The 26,998-nt window shown below is 33.8% G+C and overlaps 1 pseudogene; it reads left to right on the forward strand.

Moving 5' to 3' along the window:
• Positions 1-13,355: 13,355 nt before the first annotated feature.
• LOC130854204 (40S ribosomal protein S14-like) lies at positions 13,356-22,200 on the forward strand (annotated as a pseudogene).
• The last annotated feature ends 4,798 nt before the right edge of the window (positions 22,201-26,998 follow it).

The raw sequence follows: 26,998 nt of genomic DNA on the forward strand, positions 1-26,998 counted from the left end.
GGATGGAATGTCCTATAAATATCAACTGAGTCGAGGTAGTCTAATGTGTCATTTAAAGCTTGTGTGTCCTTATTTATTTTCTGTTTGGATGATCTGTCCATTGATGTAAGTGGGGTGTTCAAGTCTCCCACTATTATTGTGAGCCTGCCGATGTCCCCTTTTATGGCTGTTAGCATTTGTCTTTTGTATTGAGGTGCTCCTATGTTGGGGGCATAGATATTTACCATTGTGATATGTTCTTCTTGGATGGATCCCTTGATCATTATGTAGTCTCCTTCCTTGTCTCTTGTAATAGTCTTTACTTTAAAGTCTAATTTGTCTGATGTGAGTATTGCTACTCCAGCTTTCTTTTGACTTCCATTTGCATGGAATAGATATGCCATACCTTTACTTTCAGTCTATATGTATTCCTTGCTCTGAAGTGGGTTTCTTGTAGGCAGCACATGGAAGAGTCTTGTTTTTGTATCCATGCAGCCCATCAGTGTCTTTTGGTTGGAGGATTTAATCCCTTTACATTTAAGGTGATTATTGACATGTGTGTTCCAATTACCATTTTCTTAATTGTTTTGGGTTTGTATTTGTAGGTGTTTTCCTTTTCTTGTGTTTCCTACTTAGAGAAGTTCCTTTAGCACTTGTTGTAAGGCTGGGTTGGTGGTGCTGAATTCTCTTCACTTTTGCTTGTCTGAAAAGCTTTTGATTTCTCCATTGAATCTGAATGAGATTCTTACTGGGTAGAGTATTCTGGGCTGCAGGTTTTTCTCTTTCAGGACTTTCAATATATCCTGCCATTCCCTTCTGGCCTGCAGAGTTTCTGTAGAGAGGTCAGCTGTTATCCTTATGGGTTTTCCCTTATATGTTATTTGTTGCTTTTCTCTTGCTGCTTTTAATATTTTTTCTTTGTGTTTAATTGTCGTTAGTTTGATTAATATGTGCCCTGGTGTATTTCTCCTTGGGTTTATTCTGTATGGGCCTCTCTGTGCTTCTTGGACTTGGTTAATTATTTCCTTTCCCATGTTGGCGATGTTTTCCACTAGAACCTCTTCAAAGATTTTCTCATACCCTTTCTTTTTTTCTTCTTCTTCTGGGATGCCTATGATTCGAATGTTGGTACGCTTAATGTTATCAGTGAGGTCTCTGAGACTGTCTTCCCTTCTTTTTATTCTTTCTTCTTTTTCCTGCTGTGTGGCAGTTATTTCTCCCATTCTATCTCCCAACTCACTTATTCGTTCTTCTGCCTCAGTTATTCTGCTGGTTATACCATCTAGAGTATTTTTAATTTCAGTTATTTTGTTATCCATTGCTGTTTGTTTGTTCTTTAGTTCTTCTGAGTTCTTATAAGCTGTTTCTTGTACTTTCTCTATTTTGTTATCAAGATTTTGTATCATTTTTACTATCAGTACTCTGAATTCTTTTTCAGGCATTTTTCCTATTTTCTCTTCATTTATTTGGTCTTGTGGGTTTTTTTCCTGCTCCTTTGCCTGCATGGTGTTTCTTTGTTTCCTCATGGTAGTCCAAACTTCTGGGGTTGCTTGTCCTGGCGATAGAGGGGTTTATAGAAGACTGTCCAAGCCCCAGAGTGATGGCCGAGTGTTGGGTCAATCAAATACTAAGTTGATTATGTCGGGATCCTTGCGGTCCTTTCTGGTGTCCAAGGTCATCCGCTGGTGTTCAGCTGGTTCTCTGTGGGAATTCTTGCATCTTTTGGTACATTCCCAATGCATCCAAATGCCAGTGTGCAGCTGGGTATTACAGATGTTCAGTAGAGTCAGTCATCTTCTTTCCACAAAAACAGACCCACTGATGGATTGCAGCCCACTGTCTTCATGCACAAATCCTCTCACCTCACTTTCAGAAGCTCACATTGCCTGAATAGCCAAAGCAATCTTGAGAAATAAAAACAGAGCTGGAGGAATCAGGCTCCCTGACTTCAGAGAATACTACAAAGCTACAAGTCATCAAAACAGTATGGTATTGGGAAAAATATATCATGAGTGCTTGCTACACTGCCAGCATCTGTTCACTGTTCTTCATAAGAAAGCAACGGACAAGTGACCAAGAGAGCTTGGCCTTAATGATCACCTCAGCTTGACTAAATCTTAGACAGGTTTATTCCTGTCTACAGGGCCCTGATTCCCTTTTCTTCAAACATTTACTTTAGAAAACTTGCAAATGTAAATTATTTCTCTGCACCTTTGAGATGTAAATCTTTTTAAAAGCTTCTTGCCAGTTTTATAAGCTAGGCCTATTTTCCTCCAGGATCTGGAAGCCATCCCTTTGAAATGTAATCACCAAAGAATATAACACCCCTATCTCCCAGTTTCTGTGAGAGTGTAGATGCCTAACACAGAGGGCCTAATCACATTGACAAATTTCCCTTATACTGTCCTTCAATACTTCTTCACTAATTCACCCATATGTCAAAAATTCTCCCTCCCTAAAAATTGTCTCACTCCTTGTTTCAGCAGACTTGAGTTACATCCCTTTTCTCTATTGCAGTAGTCTTTAGTAAATTCTTCCCTGCCTGTTTAACTCTGTCAGGTATAATCTATTTTCAATATAAGACAGAAAAAGTCTCTGTCCTTAGGGAGCTTATATCTTAGTGGGCAGAAACCCAATAAAAAGTAATCAATAAATAATTTCATTTTTATAATGTTCTGAAGAAATTAAGAGAGATAATAGTAATTTTGGTCCAAACATAAAATGGATACTTCATCCTGATATGATAAAATGAGTAAAGTGTGATTTATAAAGGCCTATTTTGAAATTGTGATAGAGGGGAACCACAATAAATAGTGCAGAATCTGGAGTTACTAGCAGCTGTGCAGTAATAACTTTCAGTCCCCGAGGGCAAAAGTAGGAGTGGTAATTAGAATCCAGGCGAGAGGGGAGGAGAGAGTTCTGTAGATAATAATCTTGTATGAAGGACACAGCCAGACTTCTTACAAAGATACAACTTGGAAGTAAATATACATATTTTACACTCCAACCTATCTCCCAACTTCTACAGGGGATCTTCATTGGCCAAACTCAACAGGAAGCCAGAAGTCCTTAAAGCCCTGTTCAAATACTTCATACAGCTGAGTCAACAATATTTATTTTGTATAATTTATTTAACTCAATGTACACTATTATAATATTTTTATCTCATTTCAAATATGTGTTATTAATCTGTTCGTATTTCTCTGAAGCTATGTCACTTGACATGAAAGTTAGGGGAGAGATGTCTGTTTACTTGCTAAATGGAAGACAATGTATTAATACAGAAAAAATGTTCATTATTGTATATATCATAAACATAATGTTTGGGCATTATCTAGGAGAGTTATCATATGGATATCAGACTGTGCTCCTGAATATGCAAGGCATGGGAGAACTCTGTGACTTGGAAGGAATGAAAATTCCTGAAAAACAGACGTTATGTTATGCCTCCTTTCCATGCATCAAAGGGGATTGCAATATTGAATGAAGAAAATTAACGCCTCAAACATACAGAGTGCAAAAAAGGATATCCTTCAGATTACAAGGCAAAAGACTTTCATTTCGATTCCATAGATAGTAGGGAGTTATTAAAAATCTTTTGAAAAAACAAATTAGATTTTGTGTTTGTGTGTGTGTGTGTGAGAGTACGAACATGTCCTTATAAAACCAGTAGTGGCATCCAGGGTAAACTTGAGAACAGATGGATTAGGTAGGAGACTACAACAAGAGCCCATTTGAAAAGTACCCTTGGTCACTACGAACTTTCAGTAAATATCTAAGTTAGTCTTATATTTTCTATTCTCTGTGCCAGTTAGTCTGCAATTACCCTATGACTTTAAATAACACCTATGCCTATTAAACACATATACAGGCCCTAACCTCTCCTCAGATGCTAACATGAGTATCAAACTGCTTATTTTGTCTTCTTAGCTCTTTTGTAACCATTTACGACTACATACATGCAATTGATCACTCAATCCCTATGACTGGCCCCATCCACACACTGAAACTTCCTCACTCCCACAGTCTTTATGTTCCCCAAAATAACCTGCAAATATACCCTTAGTTGGAATGTGCTTTCATTTGTCCATTCCATCTGCTCAATATTTCTTAAGATGTGGCTCAAATATCACTTTCTCCAAAGCTTCTGCAGCAGTGTTAAGTGTTGTATCCTTTCTAATATAATTTTCCATCTGCCTACTTATTATTTTTCCAAAGCATATCATAATCAAATTGCTTAAAATCCATAAGGAGGAGTAGCCAGAGAAAAAAGATATTTCATAGACCAAGAACAACAGCAGACTTTTCATCAGAAACCATGCAAGCTAATAAAATATGTAAAATTTTTCTTTTTTTTTCCATTTTGCTTTACTGTATTTTGTTTCCAATCAATGTCCATGAAAATTCCTCATCTTGTGTCTAATGAGTATGAGAGTCACCTCAAATCATCATTGCCACAACATTTTGTAAGTCAATCTCTCAAGTTTCTGTGAAAAAATACCCCTCCAACAAGTTTAAGTGGTGCACTCATTAGACTGTCCTCCTGGAAATGAGCCCTGGATGAACACCGTAAGTTTATTCTCCAGGGCTCCCCAAGGAAACCAATGAACTTCATACACTCAATAGAGAGTTTGAGACTACCCCAAAGGGATAAAACAGGATCAGACTCATACAGTGTCATCCCTGTTCTGGCACTCCTCCCAGAGCGAATTGCTGGACCTGGCTGGTCCCAGCTACTGGAAGTGGGAAAATGTTAAATAAGAGACTTCAAAGAGTAAGGATACCTCCAGGAACATGGTTCCTGTTTACCCTTCTTTAAGGGCAAAACTATTATAAAATGACTATTATCAAACCAATTCACTGATTTACCTCTATGTTTGTAACCATATTAAAATATATTAAAATTACATTTGAATAGATGATATATGTCAATTAATAAATGCAAAGATGAAAAAATGAGAGATAAAGGGGAGATGTTTTAGAACTTACAAGTAAGAAATTATTTTCCTTACATTCCTAATACCAGCTTTCCTTTTCAGAATTACCAGCTAGACCACTGTTGATACATTATGGAATAAAGTGCTTTAAAAACATTCTTGTCAAAGTAAGAAATAACATTGAAGTAAATTCAAAATTTGAACATGATATAGGAAAAAAATTAAAGGTGCAAGAAGAAATGTGAACTCTGTGAATATGTTTTTATTTTAATACTTAAATTGTTTCATTTTTATAGTCTTGTTTTTCTCAGATTTATCTGAAACAGATTTAAACAGAAAAAACATACTTAAAATTATCCAATTTGCTATTCTCTTTGGGACACTGAAAACCTTAGATTTTAAGAAGATACCATATAATAAATATTTAAGACCTAAAGTAGCAAGTGTAGGACAGAGAACCGAATTATCCTAACAGCACTTTTTGTCAAAAAGCTTGTCATGGGACTTCCCTGGTGGTGCAGTGGTTAAGAATCCACCTGCCAATGTAGGGGACACTGATTCGATCCCTGGGCCAGGGAGATCTCACTTTTCCACAGAGCAACTAAGCCCGTGCGCCACAAGCACTGAGTCCGCGCTCTAGGGCCTGTGAGCCACAACTACGGAGCACACGTGCCACAGCTACTGAAGCCCACATGCCTAGAGCCTGTGTTCTGCAACAAGAGAAGCCACTGCAATAAGAAGCCCGCGTACTGCAAGGAAGAGCAGCCCCCAGTCGTCACAACTGGAGAAAGCCCACATGCAGCAACAAAGACCCAATGAAGCCAATAATAAATAAACAAGTAAATAAATTTATGTTAAAAATTAATTAATTTAAAAAAAAAGCTCGATACGCTCACATGGCCTCTCTTTTGCCATATGGAATTGATGGTTCCATTCCCATGGTCCTGATTATATTCGGGTCATTATACCCAGCCATCCCTACTATCAGGTATAATCTTACCCACATTTCTACCCAGGTCGGGAAGAAGAAAAGGAATCAACGATGACACATTTATGTTCTTAGAAAACATGGTCTGAAGAGCTGAAACAAATATTATCTCTTCTTTCAGACTACCCATAATGGTCACTGCCTCTGCTAATCACAGTTCTTCTAGCAGTATATAGTATTGGTTTATGAATACTTTAATACATAATGTCTTGCAATGTTTATTTGATCATTTGGGAGGGGACATACTGTTGTCTTTTTCAAAATGTTATATGTTATCTGGAGGAAGGGCTTCATCCCTAACTGCTCATCTTAAACGAAACAAAACAAAACAAAACAAAACAAAACAAAACAAAACAATAGGTCACGCTCACACAGTTGTCCTTAACCCAGCAGAAGGAAAATAGCCATACAATAGTGTGGTAAATTTTAAAGCTAGAGGTATTGTTACAAAATACTTAGACACACTTCCTTATGTAAATTATGAAAATATTTTTTTCTGTGTAACAGAGACACATTCCTCAATTATTTTTGATTAGGGCAGGATGGGGATGTAGGAAAATGATAATATTCATTGCAGTGAATTTCTCTGCAAAGTAGTGTTTAGACTCATGTCTTAAATTCAAAGTTACTTACCATATTTTACAGGACTCCTGGAACAACTGTCTGTGCAAAGTGTTACTGTATTACTAAATGAAAAACAAAACATTCAGCAATAACTGAAGTTCCCAAATATTTTTAAAACATATAGAAAGTTTGACTTCTACCACCCGGTTCAGATGAAATAAAGACTACGTGAACTGTTAACATTGGCATACAAAATTTAAGTTAGCCTCTTTAAGACACATAAATATATATACATATATATGTACACATATATATACTAGGAAAAATGTATACACACACACACACACACACACACATATATATCTTACAAGAATTCAATTGCAGTGACATAATGAAAAATCAGGATCCTAAGCAAAGTATTTTACTTTTTCTTCAAAAGACCTTCACACCTCACCATGCACTTCAATGTTCTGTCTTTCAAAAAGCACTAGGAAAATTTTCCTACCCTACAGAGGAATAAACTTTGGTATACCCTTTCCAAATCCTTAACATTTCCACTTTAGCTCTGTGGATTTCTGAACCAGCGTGGTGCTGAATAAAAGTACAATCTATCCACATTTAGGAACATGGCAGTCAGTATACACTATTTAGTAATTCAACAAGTATTTCAAGTTATTAAGCCACTATTATGTGCTGATAACTGTGCTTAACACTAGAGTTAGAAAAGTAAGCAACACAGACCTGTTTAATGCAATCACATAGTATTTACAGGAGCTGAAAAGTGAAAGGAAATGTTGAAATAATTATATATGTAATGTTTATATGGTAATACAGGAGAAGCACTGAATATGTAAATCCCAAGACTATTCCAGTTTTCACAAAGTTTAAATGAATCACAGATATAATGTATCCATATTTTGCACTCCTTGGTGGGTCATTAGCAAGGCTTATATTAATTAAAACGAAGATGACAAAAAACAAACTGCATCTATTTTTTGAGAACTTCTAATTTACATAGCATCACTATGCTTCTCTCCATATATTTACTCTATTTCTATCTCATTTACATGAAGTATCTGCCAATGCTATTTAAACACAAATGCATAATTTTTCTAAGGCCAAGGAAGATGATTTTTTTATCCTATCTGTTCCTCCCTACCCCATAGTCATATTATCTAAAGTGACAATGTGATGTGTACCTTCCTGTAGAGATTTGACTTCATGTGGTATTATATCCAGTATCTTTTTAATCCTGTTAAGTGAAAGGAAAAGCACACTTAACAACAAACTGGATTGAATACAGACTTAATGTCTATATTTTTAAAAGAGTAACTCATACTCCCCCTGAAAAAAAATATATCAAAGCAGATTTAATGTGAGGGATATTTTTAAAAGACTGTTAATAATAGCTGAAAATGAAAGCTTGAGAGAAAAATGTGAAAGCATCCACATGTCACTGAATTGGGCTTTCATAAATTCCAAAGCACACCAAGAAGACAACATTGTTTCCATATATTACTACAACACATTCCCTTGTTTTCAGAAAAACAATATATCCATAGCCTTGATAGTCTGCACATCTGGTTTAGGGTTACTAAAACATCACACATGCCTAGGACCACACAGCTGGCAGAGATTAAAATTACTAATTCTGAATTCCATAAACTGCTCTTACTGGCACAAAATGACTACAGCCCATATGTGTATATATTTTATTATGATAAAATAACAATTTATCATTACAAACTAATTCACTTTTCCTTAAGAATTAAAATATGCCTTAATAACAAGTGAAGTCTATTTACATAACACTGATGGAGACATTAAATTACAGATTAGGGTACACTTTTGCTATTATCACAGTCGTTTTCATTTTTCTCCAAGGTTAGAATAAAAATATATTTATAAATTGACTGGATGCCCTACATACATTGTCAAATTAAAATAATAAGAAACATCGCTACTGCTGAACAAGGTGAAGTAATACAGACTGTATTTGCCTTTCTGCTTTAAATAAGTAGAAAACTGAAAAAAATATATATGACAGCAGACAACAGAAGGTGTAGGTCTGAATGTCTAAGAGAAGAGAGGCAAACAAAATGAATCCTGTGTGTGCACCAGCTTCCAAAATGATATTTCAAGACTGCAGCACAGGAAGAGATGCAAACAGGGCCCAGGGGAATTCAGGATTTGGGAAGACAGGCATAAGAACTTGAGGATGCCAAGGCAGCAAAAACTGGGTGGGCATAGTCCCCAAAATGAAGTAGCTGCAAAGGGAGCAGTGGAAATCTTCAAAGTGAAACCTCTCAGCCCTAATCTACACACAATCTCCAACTAAAAAAAATGATATTATAAAGATAATGATAGGGATCTTATGAATCATTCTATATTTAAATCTTTGTAATTATGTTTGAAGCAAATGTAGTGGAGTAAAATTCATTGATCAATCAAGAAGAGTGAATAATGTTCTTGGTAAAATGGGTTTCTTTACCAGATTCTTAGTATAAAAATTAATGTAAATAAAAGCCAAGCAAAACAAGCTCACAATATTTCTTTATAGACCAGAAAATGCCTTGTTCCAAAACAATAAAATAGTAACATTTTTCTTTCTACTGAAATGTTGCATTTCTATTTTGCATAACTGCAAAAATAAACCCACATATTAATGACATTGTCAAACATATCACTGTTCTAAGGGGTTTTTTCCCCTATATTTAGGTATTAAAATTAACCTCTAGAATATGAGAAGAAGATGATATGCTGAATATCTGAAAAGCACTAAAAAAAAATGTAGCTTAAATTAATTAGTGTGGATGTCTTGTCATGCCCATTAACTGATTCCGTAATGTTAATATTTGGGTGGGGGGAGAGAGCTAACACAATAAGGCAATACCTAGAGGTGCAATGATGTACATTCCAATTTAATGTATTTTGTGTCTGTGGCTATTTCTCTCCATGTAATTAAAACATATTAAAGGACAGAGGTGGAACTCAGAAACCAGTAGGGTGATACATTTCCCAAAAAGACACACACATTTTCTGGTTTATGCTAGAAACTTAGATTAGTGCTCAGAGTGATGGAAATCCAACTCTCCAGCTCTGAAATTCTGAAAATACGAGTCAAATTAAAAATATATTTAGAAGCTATGGAAGGAAACATTTGGAAGGGAAGGAGAAGAAGGAGGAGAGGGAGAGGAATCATTTGTACTCTTAGCCATTTGTGAGAACTTGACTATGCATTTTTGGGGGGGGAGGGAGGAGAAAATGATACCTGTGCAGGAAATTCTGGCATTATTGATCAACTTTAAACATGCACTGACTTTTTCAACCAACAACCCATCTCCTACAAACAACCCTCCACATCTGTATACCTATAGGTGCACTTGTACAAATGATATTTATACAAACATTAACTCAGGCATTGTTTGAACAAACAAAAACTGAAAATGATCTTAGTGACCAACCATAGAGAACTAGCTAAATAAATCACAAAACAGATAATTGCTAATACCAGAAAAAGGAAAAAACAACCAAATATGTAAAAGATTATCAATGTGTGAATTTCTCAATCTCACCATCAGATACTAATACACAGTTTGAAATAGGTGCGCAATGTAGCTTCTTTTTCTTTTATTTATGCACATTTTTTTTTTTGGAAAGCATTTTCCATTGCAACTAATTCATTTCAAGAAGGACAGCAAGTTAGGTAGTGCAAAATGATTTCTGATTCTATATCATTGTAACTATATGGAGACCTTTGCTCATCTATTTTAATGAGATACTTGAAATACAGACTTGGTGATTCTAACTGACATAACCACACTGCCATATATTCAAATTTGAGGCTGTTGGTTTTACGGTCAAGTAGGTATGTCAGTTGTAAAGCACTGTTTTATTGGTAGATCAGATGATTATGACCTTATTTCACAGGCTTACATAAAATAAGACAGAATGGTTTTGCAATAAAATTACTATTTTCATTGTCCCACTCCTTTCATTTCCTCACCCCTTTTGATTGTTTCATTCATTATAGATCAGAAACGGAAGTGGCTTGTTTTCCTTGGCATCAGTAAGTATGTTCCTGAATTCTCTGAATATTCTTTTCCACTTAATGTAAAACATTGATCTTCAAAGGAGATGGGATTTGATATAGTATGAAAGTAAACTTTTTCATGACCAACAATAATATGTAGTTGAACAACCATTGCCTTACATTAACACTTACCCTATCTTAGTTTCTTCTGTCTGCAAGTTGAGGCTAACATATCAAATATATTAAATTTTCTTGCAATCCCCAAATCTATAATTGGATAAAGTCCTTAGTTTTAAACATTTTAAAGTATGACTTTCTCACAGTCTCATTGCCTGGTTAAACACATTAAATATGTTATCTTCATGTATGATTTATAAGTATGTAGTACACATTTATGGATCATCCCTATGGGACAGTTTCTAAGCTAAATACTTTAAAGATAATGCCACCTAATGCAGAAAACTAATCTACACAATTAGCACTACTATTATAGAAAAATAGATATGTGTTAGTTGAGGTTTATGAAGACATCACGTAGTTTGCTCTTTTGTAAACTGAACCAAGTTAATCGAATTCTAGAAAATATTTTTAAACAATATGCCACATGCTGCCTACTTATGCCACACTAATTAAATCAGTATGTATTTTATCTACGTGTGATTGTCATCTTCTGCCTTTACACAGTACATGATAGGGCCATATTATAAATATATATTATATATGTAAATAAAATATAGATATATTTATAATATATTAATATATATATATAGCATAGTCCACCATATATGAAAATGACATTAATATGCCACCATGTATATTGAGTGACTTTTTTTCATAGAAGTGATAGAGTTACAGGACCTGTTCATACCTCTTCACCTGTCCCAATTCTGACAATAGTAGGTAATGTTTGATTCTGGCACATTTATCACATGTTAACCATAGTCCAATGTTTTCAAATTTATCTAAGAATATATGATAAAGTATAACATGTATAACTATGTCTAAAGACACATCATAAGGTACAAAATATTTGGGGGGATTTTGAATGGAGGAAATGTAAAAGACTTTGAATTTTAGATTTAATTTAACTTTTGACACTTTTAGGCCATTTAATACCAAGAGTTCTTTTCTCTTTAATTTCTGATGTCAGTATTTCTCTTCATCTACCACCCACCTTTTTCTACCTTTCATGTTATACTCCTTGTTCCAAGCTTTACCTTCACCATATAAAAGGAACTCTGTCCATACTGAACAGTTTCCATGCTAGGAGCAACTGTCTTTTCCTCCTTCTCTCCTCATTTCAACATAATAAATGTCTAACTACTTATGACTAGCGCAATTACCTTCCTTCTTTGATACCAAGCGAGTGGTTGTTTCTGCTTTTAAAAATAGACCAGAATCTCAGCACCTAATGAAAAAGCATCATGAGGTCTCCTACACATTTTATATCTAATTTTATGCTTAAGAATTTTCCTTTGTAGCATAATTTAAAAGTGTGATGTAGACATGGAAATCAATGTCAGAATAAAAGAAGTAGAGAAACAATTCCTAGGAGATTTGGTGAAATATAATTTCTAGGGTTTGTATCTATTGATAAGAAACAATTGGAAAAATAATTTTACCAGATATATTCCCAATTAATTACCTGATGTGACATTAAAAATCATATACCTTCAAGGACATTTAAAAACTACCTTTTTGAATAACTACATGAAATCTCATTTTAGCCGTACTTTCATCTGTGACAATTTAGCATTAAGAATCTACCGAAAATCACTACCTATCATCACCAGCATGTTTCCAGAAGATGTGCTGTGGTCAAGGTGAAATGAGAACTTATCAATTTCAGTCAGTTCAATTTAACAAACATCTATGGAGCATCTGTTATGTAATAGGAATTTTTCCACAAGTACAGTGAAACTCTATAATCAGTAATACATAGCCTATGCCTGAAGGGAGTTCACCATCTAACAGTGGAGGCAAAAGGTCATATAAATTACTTGTAGTAGAAAACAGGGCACTGTTAAGATGCCAAGATAAGATCAATTATTTCAGATTCAGAAGACTAGAAAATAATCATGGAAGTGACACCTAAGCTGGATCTTGAAAGCCGACAAGGATTTCACAGGTGGAGATAGAGAATTTTCAACATGTGGAGATAAAGAATTCAAATATAGGAAATTAATTAGTAAAGACTTTAAAAATGTGAAACTGCACATGTACAACTAGAAGGATTGACAGAAAGTTATAAGGGAATGGACCAATGAAGCTAATCTCGGCCCAGATCCAGAAGTCTAGAATCCCTGACTGGAGAGTTTGCAATTTAAGTCATTTCTGAAATGTACATTAACTGAAATAAAAAAACACTGGAGGCATTCAACTTCATATTTGAGCAGGCAAAAGAAAGAATCAATGAATATCAAAAAAGGATAACTGAAATTGATCCAGAGGAGCAGAAAGAAAAAAAGAATGAAGAAAAGTGAACAGACTATGATATCTGTGTGATACTAAAAAAATGAATCAGTATATGCACTATGGTAGTCCAAAATGGAGAGGAGGGAGGAAAAAATGCAAGAATGGCTCAACTTTTACAACCTCTATAATAAGCAGATGTAATATGTCACGTTAGCAGAATGAAAGGAAAAAAAAATAGATGATCATCTCAATTGATGTAGAAAAAGCATTTGACAAAATTCAACACCCTTTCATGATTAAAGAGTCACCCAGAAAACTGGGAATAGAAAAAAATGTCCTTAATATCATAAAGGGTATTTATAAAAAGTCACACAGCTAACAACATACTCAATGGTGAAAGACTGAAAATATTCCCTCTGAGATCAGGAACAAAACAAAGATGCCCATTTTCTCCACTGCCAGTCAACATCATACACGAAGTTCTAAGCAGAGAAATAAGGTAAGAGAGAGATGAACAGTATTCAGTTCAGGTAGGAAGAAGTAAACTATTTCTATTTACAAATCACATAAAGCAATTCATACAGAATGCACTGTTTTGCATTTGACATTGTTTTTCAAGATAACGTTTTTGAGGTTTATCCGTGTTCACACACATACCAGCAATACAGTCATTCAATCTCATGGCTGAATCGCATTCTATAGTACAAATATAACAAAGTTGAAAAATCATTCTCCTGTTGAAAATCTGGCGTATTTTTGGCCTGTGACATTATAAATAAGGACACTATGAACATTTTTGTATGTTTTTTGTTACATATATTTTAAAAAATATTTTAAAAATACTTTTAAAACATAGATTTTAAAAAGTTTGGCAGTTCTTCAAAAAGAATTTGAAACAGAGATTCAAATACATGTATGATAATGTGCATTGCAGCCTTAATCAGAACAGCCAAAATATGGAAGCAATCCAAATGTCCATCAACAGATGGAAGAATAAACAAAAGGTGGCATACACACATTGGACTATTTTTCAGTTATAAAAAAATAATGAAGTTTTGGTATATGCTACAACATGGATGAACCTTGAAAACATTATGCTAAGTGAAAGAAGTTTGTCACAAATAATCCTACATTTTTTATTCCATTGATTTGAAATGTCTAGAAATAGGAAAATCTATAGAGACATAAAGTAGATTGTTAGTTGCCTAGCTTTGGAGAGAATGAGGAATGGTGAAATTATTGTTTAATGGTTAGAGTTTCTGTTGGGGTGATAAAAAAATCTTTTCTAAATTAACAGTGGTTATACTTTCAAATTAATATTACTGAATAGTACACTTAAAACAGACAAAATGTTAAACTATACATATATATTACACAAAAAGATATATATCTTTATTTTACCACATTGAAAGAAATTTAAAAGTAATTTTTAAAGTAATTAATGTTACTGAATAGTACATTTAAAACAGGTAAAATGTCAAACTTTATATTATATATATGAAATTACATATATGTTTTACCACATTGAAAAATATTAAAAAGCTTTCATTTTTTCCTACATTTTTAAAGTATATTTCATACAGGTATAAAATTCTAAGCTGACCATTATCTTCTGGAAGATTTTTGAAGATGTCTTTCCATTTTCTTTTTTATCCTATCCTTTCTTTTACAAAATAAGCTATCATCCTAATGCTCTTTTTAAAGTACTTTTTTCTCCATTTCTACTACCTGGCTACTTTAAAATTTTCCTCTTTACATTTCATAATCACAATTGTATCATAATGAGTCCAAGTGTGGTTTCTTTTCTATTTATTTATTGGTTTATTCTTCTTGGGGTTTACAAAAGTCCTTCATCTTCTTTAACTTTCATCAGTTCTTTAAAAATCCATGGACACGGGGCTTCCTAGGTGGCGCAGTGGTTAAGAATCCGCCTGCCAATGCAGAGGTCACGGGTTCGATCCCAGCTCCAGGAAGATCCCACATGCTGCGGAGCAACTAAGCCCGTGTGCCCAAAAAAAAAAAAAAAAAAAAATCCATGGACACTATAATTTCAAATATTGCTTCTCTCCTCTTCTTCTGAAACTTCAAATATATGAGTGTCTATGTGTGTGTGTGCACACACATGCACTCGTGTGTGCATGTGATGGGCAGAATGTACTTTCTTAAAAGTTTCCATATATCTGTTTTCATCAGAGAAGATTCAACTTTGTGCTCATGGGCAGATATTATTGGGCACAGCCTCATTAATTCCATCAGAGGATAAATGCTAAGGTGAACTTCCACCTAAGAGTAAGTTGTTTCCTACTAAACTTAAAGCTACAGCTATATTCTGATATGGGGGCTCACCTTGCTTCACATGAGCTAGCAAAGAAATAAGTTACTCTACTGGAAGAAGTGATTTTCACTGATAATTATGAGGAGTTAAATTTGTTGTTCCCTTATAGGGGTAGGGAGAAATACTGTTATTGATTAATTATCGATTACGTATCTCTTGGTGCTTCATGATAACCTTCAACTCAAAGCCTTCAGGGATTAAGATCTGGGTCATCCCTCCCATAGTACAACCCATCCAGATCTGAATAAATGCTAATTCAAGGTGAGAAAACTTTAGAAGGGAGGGTAGAGAAAGAAATCACGAATATTAGTCATAGCCTCAGGACTATGACTACAGTTTGCAAGAGCTGTCTGTAGTTAGTTCATTTTACTAAATCTTTTGTAGGTTTTCCCCTAAATTGTAGCTAACAAAAATCCTGTGGATTCTGAGACTGAATGGGATTTACTCAATTTGAGAAGCAAGTGGATTTCGCCACTGCAAGGAGTTAAGTATTTTAGAATATATTAGTATTCTAACCAAATCCCCTTCAAATTCCTTTTATTGATTATGCAAGTCCGTTTCCAGCTCCCATTAGCTCCTTTCCTAATGGCTCAAATCTTCAAAACTTCTCAGAAGCGAAACTTGGGCAAGTGGGACCATTCTGAATGAATGCCTAAGAGGTAGGATGATTGCTCACAGTCAGTCACTGACTGATGTAAGAATATGAAAATCTTACCTTCTTTACTTCAAGCTAGAACAAACTCTGCAGTCAAACTGACACTCCAGAACATTGCCAAAATCAGGTCAAGACTGGAACATCACATGAAATAATATCTTTGCTTTCCTCCTTCCTCTTCACGATCCTGCTTTTCAGATTTCCTTACCAGTTTCTCCTGGGAACATTTTGAACTAATCATTCTCAGATACAACCTCATCCCGGTGTTTGCTTATAGGTTAGCTGATCCAGGACAACCAATTATATAACTTTGAGTTGAAGTAGTTAATGAAGTTTAGTAGGATTATACAAATTTGTAAAGGAAAGATAGAAAGCTAAACAAAACACCATGGTTATAATTGAGTTTTGGAAGAAATAACATTTTTACAACCTATTTATGATATAAATATAAACTTTTATGAGAAATATAATAAATTCTCACAAATTTGCTATCAATTTAAACTTAAAAAAGTGAAACATAGCCATCACACACACAAATGATTGCTTAATAATTTCCCCTTCAAACAACAGAAAGTGAAGGGTAGGTGCATTGTGTAACAGATCTAAACATTGAGAATTCAATCTCTCCAGCAGATTAAGAAGAAGATTGATTTATAGAAACTTGAATACCTGAGACTCATCCACTGAGAATTTTGCATTCATTTAAACATAAGGATTATTTGCAGAAATGGTGTACTTTTATGTTGGTACATACAAAGAAAAGAAGTTTCCATGATAACCATATCCTAGCCTTGAAGAGGGGGATAAATTAAAGACATAAATTCATATAACTCAAATAAAATTCACTGAAGTTCACAGAACACAAATGCAATGGGATCAGTGCAGCTGATACATCAAGAACATGGTTCCTTTATAGGAGACTGAGGCATTAGATAGAAATTCCAACTTAAGTCTGTGTTGCATAGATGATATTTTCCATAATTTTCTAAAAATTGATGCAAAGAAGGGATCTTAACTAGTCTTTAGTGTTATTTCAGAAATACTATAAAAATGTGATTATCTTCCATTTATTCAACAAAAGCTTATTTGGTTAGTACTACATTTTAAGCACTCTGCTAGGCAAAAAACAAAATAATTAAAAACATTACTCAATTATCATTGAGGAAGGCTAACTGTATCTTTTTAAAGATAAAACAACAAATAATGTTAATTATGATATAAATTCCCAATATAGTTCTCAAATAATTTTGATATTTCTTCTAATTAGGATCTTCAGATTCAGATTAATCAACCCCCTGATGTACAAGTAGAAGTTGCAGCAACAGTAACTATAGTGCCAGTATTGCCAAAAAATGATTAAAAGAATAAGTTTCTACCTATGTCTTCCAAATTGAACTTGAGAATGTTTTCTTAAACATCTTTACGTGCTTTAACTGCCTACCATTCACCTTCCAATCTATGTTGAGCAAAGCTTTTGGTTTGTCTTATTTCGAGAACTTTTTTACAGAAAACAAACTATCCTCTGTTTTCTAGGGAATGAGGAAGCATACAAACAAGCAAAACTAAAATACTTCGCCCAACTAAGCTAGATATTACCATTATTGTAATTTAAGAAAAAAAACAATTTTAAATCAGCCAAGCAAACAGGAAACCTAAAATTATTTCACGCTTATCACGTTATGATGGGTTTTGGAGCTTTATTATATAATGTCTGAGAATATAAAAACATCAACTCATACATGATAAATATGTTTTAATTGTTATGGTGGGTGAACTGCTAAAAAATATGTAAAGCCAATATTAAAAATATGGAATTGGCATATTTATAAAACAGTACAGCATTTTTGATGCATTAAGTGATAGATAAAATAAAATCTATGTTGATTTTCTAATGACAATTATGAAGATATCTACGCATAAAATTCCACATGCATGTTAAATTGTGAATCACACTGGTTAAAAGTCTCCTATAAATCAATCAACTACTGTGTAAGAGGATTGAAACTACATCCTTTTCTTCTACAAGGTGGTGTCATTGAAATATCCTGATTTCTCTTTACCAGGTTTTCTTAAAGTTGGGCATAACTGCAAAATTACTGACATTAAACAGTTATTATATATGTTAAAATTTGAGCTAATTCAGTGTGTTTAACTAACACTTGGAATGGTGAGCCTAGCTCTATGACAATGACTGAAAACATAGAACCAGATCTGGCACATACTCATGTTTTGCCTCTATTGCTAGGCAAGCTCAATTATGAAAATTAATTGTGCCTGTTTAACAAGTTACCAAATGAAAAGTTATATGCCCTAGAGTCAGTGGGCTAACCTCAGCTTGTTTTCTCATGTTGACAACAGAGATGCAAAGAGAAAGCAGAAACATTAAAAGCTTCCTAAGGCCTAGGCTCAGAAGTGGCACAATGTCACTTATGCCCTTTTTTTAATAATTGAAGCAAATCACAATAGATTTGGTGGGAAGAACCACAAAACCATGTAGCAAAGGCTGTGGATACATATGCCTGTTTCTGGTTGTCTAAATAGTCTGTTCTCTAATTCCAATTATTCACTCTCCAAGTTAGGAGTGATATATCAATAGTATGCATCCTCAAGCATGACTAAAAAATCAGTTGGAAGCAACTGTTATTCAATCTGTCACATCAGCTCAAAATCCAGGATAGAATGTTACAATGTTTATTACCAATCTGGGAAACAACCTTTCACAGTTCTCATTTTCTCTTCAAAATGATCATCTTGGACCTCAGCACATAATTATTTACTGTTGCTTTCTGATATCTGTTCTAAAACATAAAATACTATCTCTTAATTTTGTCACTTTTGTAATAAGAGAGCATTTCCTTAATATTTCACAGAATGTTCATAAATTAGAGTTGGTGGCAAAATTTATTTGCCAACTCTTCACCCTTCACGAATGAGCTATCTGCAACTGGCATATGACTAGTAGGTAATGGAAACATACATCAAAAGGAGATTGGAACCCTTTACTCATATATTGATAGTTACAATCCCTACAATCCCTATGACAACATTTGCAAGTATGCTAGCTGACTATGGCTTGTTTAATGAATAAAATTGTCATGTTTTCCTTGATTATCATTGGGGTATAAAAAAAATCAAGTGTAATATTCATTATTTCATGTTGACTATTCGTCATGCAACTCAATATTCTTAATCTAAATGTCTAAAACATAAAATTTTAATTTCTGTTATGGAAGGTCAGAAGAAATTAAAGAAAAATCAAGTAATAATGCAGGAAGAAGACGAGGAGGGGGAAAATGGGAAGAAAAAGAAGAAGGAGAAATGGAGGAGGAGGAGGGAAATGAAATGGGAGAGGAGATAACTGCATTCTTAAGAAATCTGAAAACTGTTTCCTACTTTTCAATATATCATAATTTTTCATATTTAATGAGCACTTAATGCATTCCATGCATTGTACTACGTACTTATGAGATATTCAAAAGAGGAATAAAGGTGCCAATAACACTTACTTTCAGCAATTATACTAAGTCAGCAAGGTTTTCATTAGTTGTTCAGTTACTTATCAATAATGATCGCAAATCACTGTATCAATAGCAAAATTCAATACAGCAAAGTTTGTGCTTTCATTAATTTTAATACTTGTATAATGTGAACCTTGCTTAAATTTTTTACTTTTATTATTTTTATCTTATTACATAGATTATTTTCTCAAACAGATGACTTTCTTCCTCTGCTAACCCATAAACCACTTAAACCCTGAGATAACCAGTGGAGAAGTGGGCCGCAAAAGGTGTTGCGATTGAACGCGCAAACCTCAGGAGGGCAACTAAAAGCAGACCTCCTGTAATTCCATTCTGCTCATGCTAGTGACCCTCCAATTTTTCCCCGAGGCCCAAAGTTACTTTAGCTGTGGTTACACACATGCCATATCTGTACTACTCTGAGCATGGTTTTTAATTCCAGCTTTTATCTAAACATATTCAGGATTATTCTTTCTTAAGTCATGGCTTCTTTACATTTACCCACATTTACCAATTTCTTTGCGCTGCATAAATTGGCACATTTTACTATGAATTTTTATATATTTTCTTCAGTAAGAATTCTTTTTCAAGTTTCTGGGTGTGGTTAGGGCTCTGAAATGTCTTTATCCTACCATAATTATTGAAGTATGATTTGTCTAGATACAGAATTTGAAGTGAGTAAATATTATTCCTTAAAACTTTTATGATACTCTTCCAATATATTTAACTTTTGAGGAGTGGCGATGTGATTGATTTGAGCCCATTTAATCTTAGTTGTGAGGGGTGTGGATAACTGTTCTCATTAACAGGGAATACATTATTGCCATCCTTTAAAGGAAAAGTCATGTATTTTAAGCAGAATGAGTGTAGAATCAAAAGATAAAGAGCTTTAGTGATAAACTGATCTAGATTTTAATCCATCTTTCACTCACACTAAGATGTGTGAGCTTTAGCAAAATTCTCAAGTTTGAACTTATTTGCTCATCTATCAAATTCAGTTGACAACTGTTAATTAAATTAATAGGTATGTATGTATGTATCCCAGTAACTTTCTACTTCTTACTTCCTGCAGTGTTCAATATATATTTGTTAAGTTGTAGCTCATGACACCAAAGGAGTGTTTTGACACAATGTGACTGGAGTGATGATTCATACCAGTCTGTGATTTTGTTTTTCTATTCTACCACCCCTCTTCCCCTCATACTGCATCCAATTCTATAGAGTGGTGGAAGGGGCAGAGATATCAATCCCGTTATGAAGCCTTAAGTATTACTTGAACCTAGGATAATTTACACATGGCATCAGGAAAACAAGCTTCTGGTTTTTCTGCTGTCCTTGGTTACTTTCTGTTAAAAGGCAGATTAGTGAGTGTCTCCAATAATAAAATGTGGATATAAAACAATGTTATTTTGTATTTTTCCTGTGCAATTCATGATGTATTTGGCAATGTTTTGTTGAGAAGGACGTAAACAGAAATTTAACATAAAGACCTTGGAGGTTTCATTAATATTCACTATTCACTGCTTATGCTAAACTAGGCTGGTACACAGAAAATTTGATGCCGATGAGACTTGTTATTTAAAATTATGTTTTTAAAGATAACTTAATATTGAATTCTCACTTCCTTAATGACAAATTGAGAAAATAATACACTTCAAAGTGACTCCATGGAATTATCACTACTACACAAATAAAGGATAGCTCATAAAAATAGTTCATATGTGAATAGGAAATTATCTATTGGCTGGGGATTGTATCACTTAATGATTTTAAGACAGCCTAGAATAAAACATGATCCTGTATGTAAATTACTGCTACTTAAAGAGAAATACAGAATAGATTTAATGTGGTGGATGATACTGGCCTCGGCTGCAATATCTAACGAATTTGGCAAAATGACATGAAATGACCTGCTCTGCCTAGGCATAACTATTTGAAAAAAAAAAAAAATCAGTGGAAAATAATTGAAATAAAATTTGTAATCTAACCTTATACAGAAATAGTATTTACTACTTTTCCTACCAGAGCTGGTTTTTTAATTAAAAATGATGTATTTTTCAACTTTTTCTTTGGAGAACAACTAAGAAAGTTATTTTGGAAGTTTTATAAGTGGAATAAGTATAGTATTAACTTCTGATTTGCATGTGGCATCTACTTCCATGTAGTTAAATGTACAAATTCTTAAAATGGGACCTAAACTCTTCAATATCTTTTGAGAATGGCTTAATATATTCCCTAATAATGTTTTTACATACAACAATAATTAGTTTTCTCATGGCATAGCCTGAAGAAAATACACAGAAATGGCATCTCCAAAAAGGGGAGGAAAAGAAGAAAGAACAGGTTATCAGCCTCAGACCTTAGGTAGCTAAACAAGAGAATGTATATGGTGTCTGCTACATTTTTGCAAACTTTAATGATACTTTTGTCCATGTGACTCATCTCTGCAGCCAGGAAATCATCTGTCATGTTACTGATGTAATAACTGTTAAGCCAGACCAAAATGAATCTTCTACACATGCCAACATGTTGGCCACCCAGGATATGGCTCACAAGTGCAAGAAGCTGGGCAACACTACATTGCACATCAAAGTAGGAAGCAGGACAAAGATCCCTGAACCTGCGGTACACTTAGCTCTCAGAGCCCTTGCCCTTTCAGGAATGAAGATTGATCCGGCAGGTTGAAGATGTCATCTCTGCCCCTTCTGACAGCATCTGCAAGAAGGGAATGTCACCATCTGGGAACAGGACTCCTCAAATTGTCGTTTTCTGTTAACGTATTTGTGCAAGCCAAAACAAAAATAAAAATAAACAAATACATGCATATTTGATAGCATAAACACAGCTAAGACTTTGCTGGGCAAAAAAAGACATTGGATAAATTGAAATTAAATAAATTTGTCTTAGTTTATGCTTGAAAACCAGCTAATATTCTACTTCACAAAAAAACATGTGCCCATACAGCAACAAGCACAAGAAAATTAAAACATACATAATAAAAAACCTGACATTATAAAATTTTAAATATTTTAATGCATTACTGCTAGGCATACAAAAGCATACAACTATGCATAAATTTATTAAATGAGATGGAGCCAAGTTTTACTCAATAGACTCTTCAAGTTTTCTCAAATTTTTCTAATTTAACATAACGTTCTTTTCCAGATCCTTCTATCTTTGAAAATGATAGGTTTTTATTCTGGGGTCTTTTAATCTATTCACATCGAATGTTAGATCCATTGACAACTAAATACCTGTGCTACATAACTTTGTGCTGATTCAATGCAAAAATTCCAGATTGACCACAGACACTCATTAAAACTAATGAGAGCTTCATGGTTAATTCCCTATGTGCCAGGATGTATATTGCTCCCTAGAGTTGAATAGCCCTTAAATATTCCTTACTTCTTACCTGCTGTGCCAACTGTTATTAATTGGATTATGCCATCTGCTTCTTGCACATATTTAAAGAGAAAAGAAAAAAAAGGGTAGCTTCTTGTATAGGGGATTCAACCACAGTATGTGCCAGGTATACACAGACTATTTTTAATGTTCTTATATGGTGTTATTTTTTGCAGTCATTAATATTAACAGAAGACAATTCTTAAAGAATCCTTATTCCTTCTACGAAAATCCTTTAGACATTAAAATTCCCATGTCTGAAATTTTCTCTGGAAAAACGATGAGTATTTGTGATAGATGAGGCATAATTTGGTTAATAAAATTACTAAATATAGTCCTACAAAAAGTAGGAAAATATTTTCAAGGTCAGAATGTTCATTTTTATTTTTATGAAGCAATTGTTGTGTGATTAACTTGGTTATATCTTTGGTATGACTATTTTGCCAAACAAAAGCAAATGAACAAAATACTACAACAGAATAAATATCATCAAAATCACCATATTTTCATGAAGCAGATATTAACTCCAAGAAATTTTAAGGGCATAATCTTACAGTAATATACAATTTGTCCCATGAAAGTAGATGGTACCCTCTAATGACAAGTAAACAAGATACATTGCAATTATAATTATTTTCCTCATTTGATTATCAACATCTAAAAATGTCTTAGACTTTCATTTGGGAACTGCTGGTTTGTAAATAATACTGTTAACAGAGGGAAGGGGAAGGGAGAGCGATTGGTAGAGAGGGGGAGAGACAGGATATGTGTGTAAAGGGAGTGTGGGGGACACAGGAATTACTAAAGAAATTGTAGAGACAGACCTTACTCATCTGAAAACATAAGAAGCAGAGAGAAGGAAAATATTAGAAACAGACAGTTGACTTTATGTTCAATCTAACTAAAATGCTTTAAAGTTAATCCTGGAAAAAAAGTTGTCCTTTACAAGGTTTTTTTTTAAAAGAAATGAACTTCAAATTTCCACTTATATATATAAATAAAGTGGAATGCTGCTCTGCAATTTCTCAGAATCAGACTAGTGAAAGTGACATTCTGAAATATCAACGCCAAGATAGTTGCCAGTGTCAGAATAATGAGATACAAACTGTAAAGCAAAGAAAGTTAATAAGTAACTAGATACTTATATTAATATATGTTATATGTCTGTATATTATGAAATCAGTGTTATTTTTCTGAGACTGTTATCTTGATATTGAAAAACTTCCTTACAAAGTCCCAATGTAATGAGAAGTCTGGCGTTTTCAGTAATAAACTGTAAGGAAATACTAAAAAGTAGAAAGACGAATAGCAGCAGTATAGAATATTTAGAATGCTGTGTAGTTAAACGGCACCCCAATTGTTCAGTTATCACAGTAACTGGGTATACTGCCAAAAAGAACAGGTTGTGGTTGAACATCTCCCCTGCACATAACATTCAAATACCAACATCACATGATTGCTAACTGTTGGCATGGGAAGATTACTGCCCATAGTTCTATAAAAGTACCAGGAAGGCAGGTTATGATGAAAACCTAATTACAGTGTGAAATTTGCTTTAGGTCATGCTTTAGTGTTTTAGTTTCTAAGAAAATGTAGATAGTTTGTTAGCAAAGCAAAAGTTTTTTATATTTAGAATCTTCATCAGTAAACATTAAAGGTTGTTATTAAAATGATAATAATTGATCAGGCTTTAAAATAAGAACCAGGCTATACTATATTAAATTTAGGTATAATTTAGCATCATATCAGTGGACAGTGACTTCACTCAATAATATTTTTCATAAGTTTGAAAAGAAAATAATAGCACTATCTATTTTTAGATTCTAAAATCTGTTACATTAATTGTCATATAAGATTAAAAAATATTTACTTAAAGGTTAAAAGGATGATCCCATCCTTGTAAAGTGTCAATGGAATAATTACGGTAATCTGATATATATTCTAAAACTTCATAAGTAGAAATATCTTGGGTTAGTTTAAAAAGCATTGCAATAAGACTTTTACCATGCAAGTTGTGATCTTGGTCAAAACACTGAACCTCTCTGAACCTCAGTAGCCTCTTTTGTAAAATGAAGGGTTTTTAATCTCTAAGGATAGGTTTGGTCTCTAAGGATCCTCCTTTGAAAAGGTAGCATTTTAGCCTCAAGAGAAGGAAATTACACATTTCTAATAAGAATTGAGTTGAATAATATCTTATCTACCAGTTTAACTAAAGTAAGAACGTTTCACATTTTATGTGGTAAATTTAGCCAAATTTTTCAAGTTAATTTGTCAATATTGATTGGATAATTATTATAAATATAACAGGTACCCAGTCCAGAATGCTGGAGGTGAATTAGTGAAGATCTTGACCCTTGAGAAAATTATAGTAAAGCAGTCACACATATAAATTAATCACCTAAATTAGTCTGTATGAATCTATTATAGACAGAGAGGTGAACAGATGAATATACATTGATAGACCAAATTTTGATCTATTTTCTTCATATAACAGGGGTTTTACGAACAGTAAAATTCTAAACGCATTAAAATGTAAAAATCTGAATATAAAGTCCTTTGGTTGATCTTAGTAACATGTGTAATATATTTTATTTGAACTTTAGGTTTGTTCTTTTGTCTTCAAAGTTTCAACAGACTTCTTTCAACTTCAGAGCTTAAGTTTTAAAACCTACACTTTAGTTGTTAAATTCTTCTCATTTAATTTAATCTACATCTATATACGAAAAAGCTACAGTGAAAACACCTGATAATATATCAGTGAAAGTTTTACTTGTCTTTGAAAGTAATATAATTTATGATTCAATTTATTCTTGGGTTCATTCCAGGTTAACAGTATAATTTACACATTAGCTCTAAAGTAGGGCCCTGATAAAAGGTTCAATCCAGTAAAATTCATCATTTGTTTTTCTTGTCTGCTACAGATATTTGTTAGGTTGGTTTGTTTTATTTTGTATATTTTGTTTGTTTGTTTGTTGTCAATTTGGCTGGACCATGAGGTGCCAAGATATTTGGTCAAAGATTATTCTGTGTGTTTCTGTGAGGGTATTTTTAGATGATATTGACATTTCATTTAGTAGTTAATATTTGCTAGCTTTTGAATAAAGCTGATTGCTTTCCATAATCTGGGCCTCATTCAATCAGTTGAAAGTCTGAAGGAAACAGAAAGGCCAGCCTCCCCAGAGCAAGAAAGAATTCTTCAGCAGATTGCCCTCACACTTCACCTGCAACATTGTTTACTGTTTCTATAGCAGATGGGCTTCAGACTTGAACTGGAACATCAACTGTCCTAAGTCTCCACCTTTTTTGGCCAATCCTGCAGATTTTGGATGTTGGACTTACCAGTCTCCATAATTGTGTGAGCCAATTTGTTTAAAATAAATCTATCTATGTCTGTATCTATATTTATATCTATAGCTATAGCTACATCGTATTGCTTCTGTTTCTCTGAAGAAACATGACTAATACAGATTTGGTACAGAGAAAGTGATCATAGAGGAACAAAATCTTAAGGATGAATTTTCAAATTAGTTCTGGGTGTTCTGTATCCTACAAAATATAAGGGAAGTACAATAATAAGAAAACAAAGAAAACTGAAGTTTTCCTTATGATAACTATGGTAGGCAAATTTCAAAATCACCTCCTGTCTCTTGGCATTCACAACTTTATTTAACTCCCCTCAATTTGTGTTTGGTCTGTACCTAACCAGTTGCTTCTACCAAAAAGAATAAATTACAAGTAAAGGGATATCACTTTTATGTTTAGGTTACAGAAGAGTAGATAATCCTCTTACTAGAATTCCCTCTAAATTTTGCTGGCATTCTCCCTTGCCTTCTTGTTTCCTTGCTCTGATGAAGCTACCTTCCCTCTTTTGAGATGCTCCATGGAGAAGCCCATGTGGCAAGGAACTGAAAGAGACCTCTGTCCCCCACATTCTGAGTAACTGAGGCCTTAATCCAAAAGAAAACTCCAGAATCCTGCCAAAAGCTATGTGAGTGATCTTGGCAGTGGATCTGCTCCAGTGGAGACTTCCGATGAAACTACATTCCTGATTAACACCTTGACTGCAACTTTGTGAGACAAAGGCATCCAGCTAAGCTGTGCCTAGATTTCTGACCCACAGTAACTTTGAGATAATGTGTTTGTTTTTTAAAACACTCAATTTTTGCATAATG

This window comes from Hippopotamus amphibius, chromosome 5 (genome assembly GCF_030028045.1).
Source record: "Hippopotamus amphibius kiboko isolate mHipAmp2 chromosome 5, mHipAmp2.hap2, whole genome shotgun sequence".
Lineage (NCBI taxonomy): Eukaryota > Metazoa > Chordata > Mammalia > Artiodactyla > Hippopotamidae > Hippopotamus > Hippopotamus amphibius.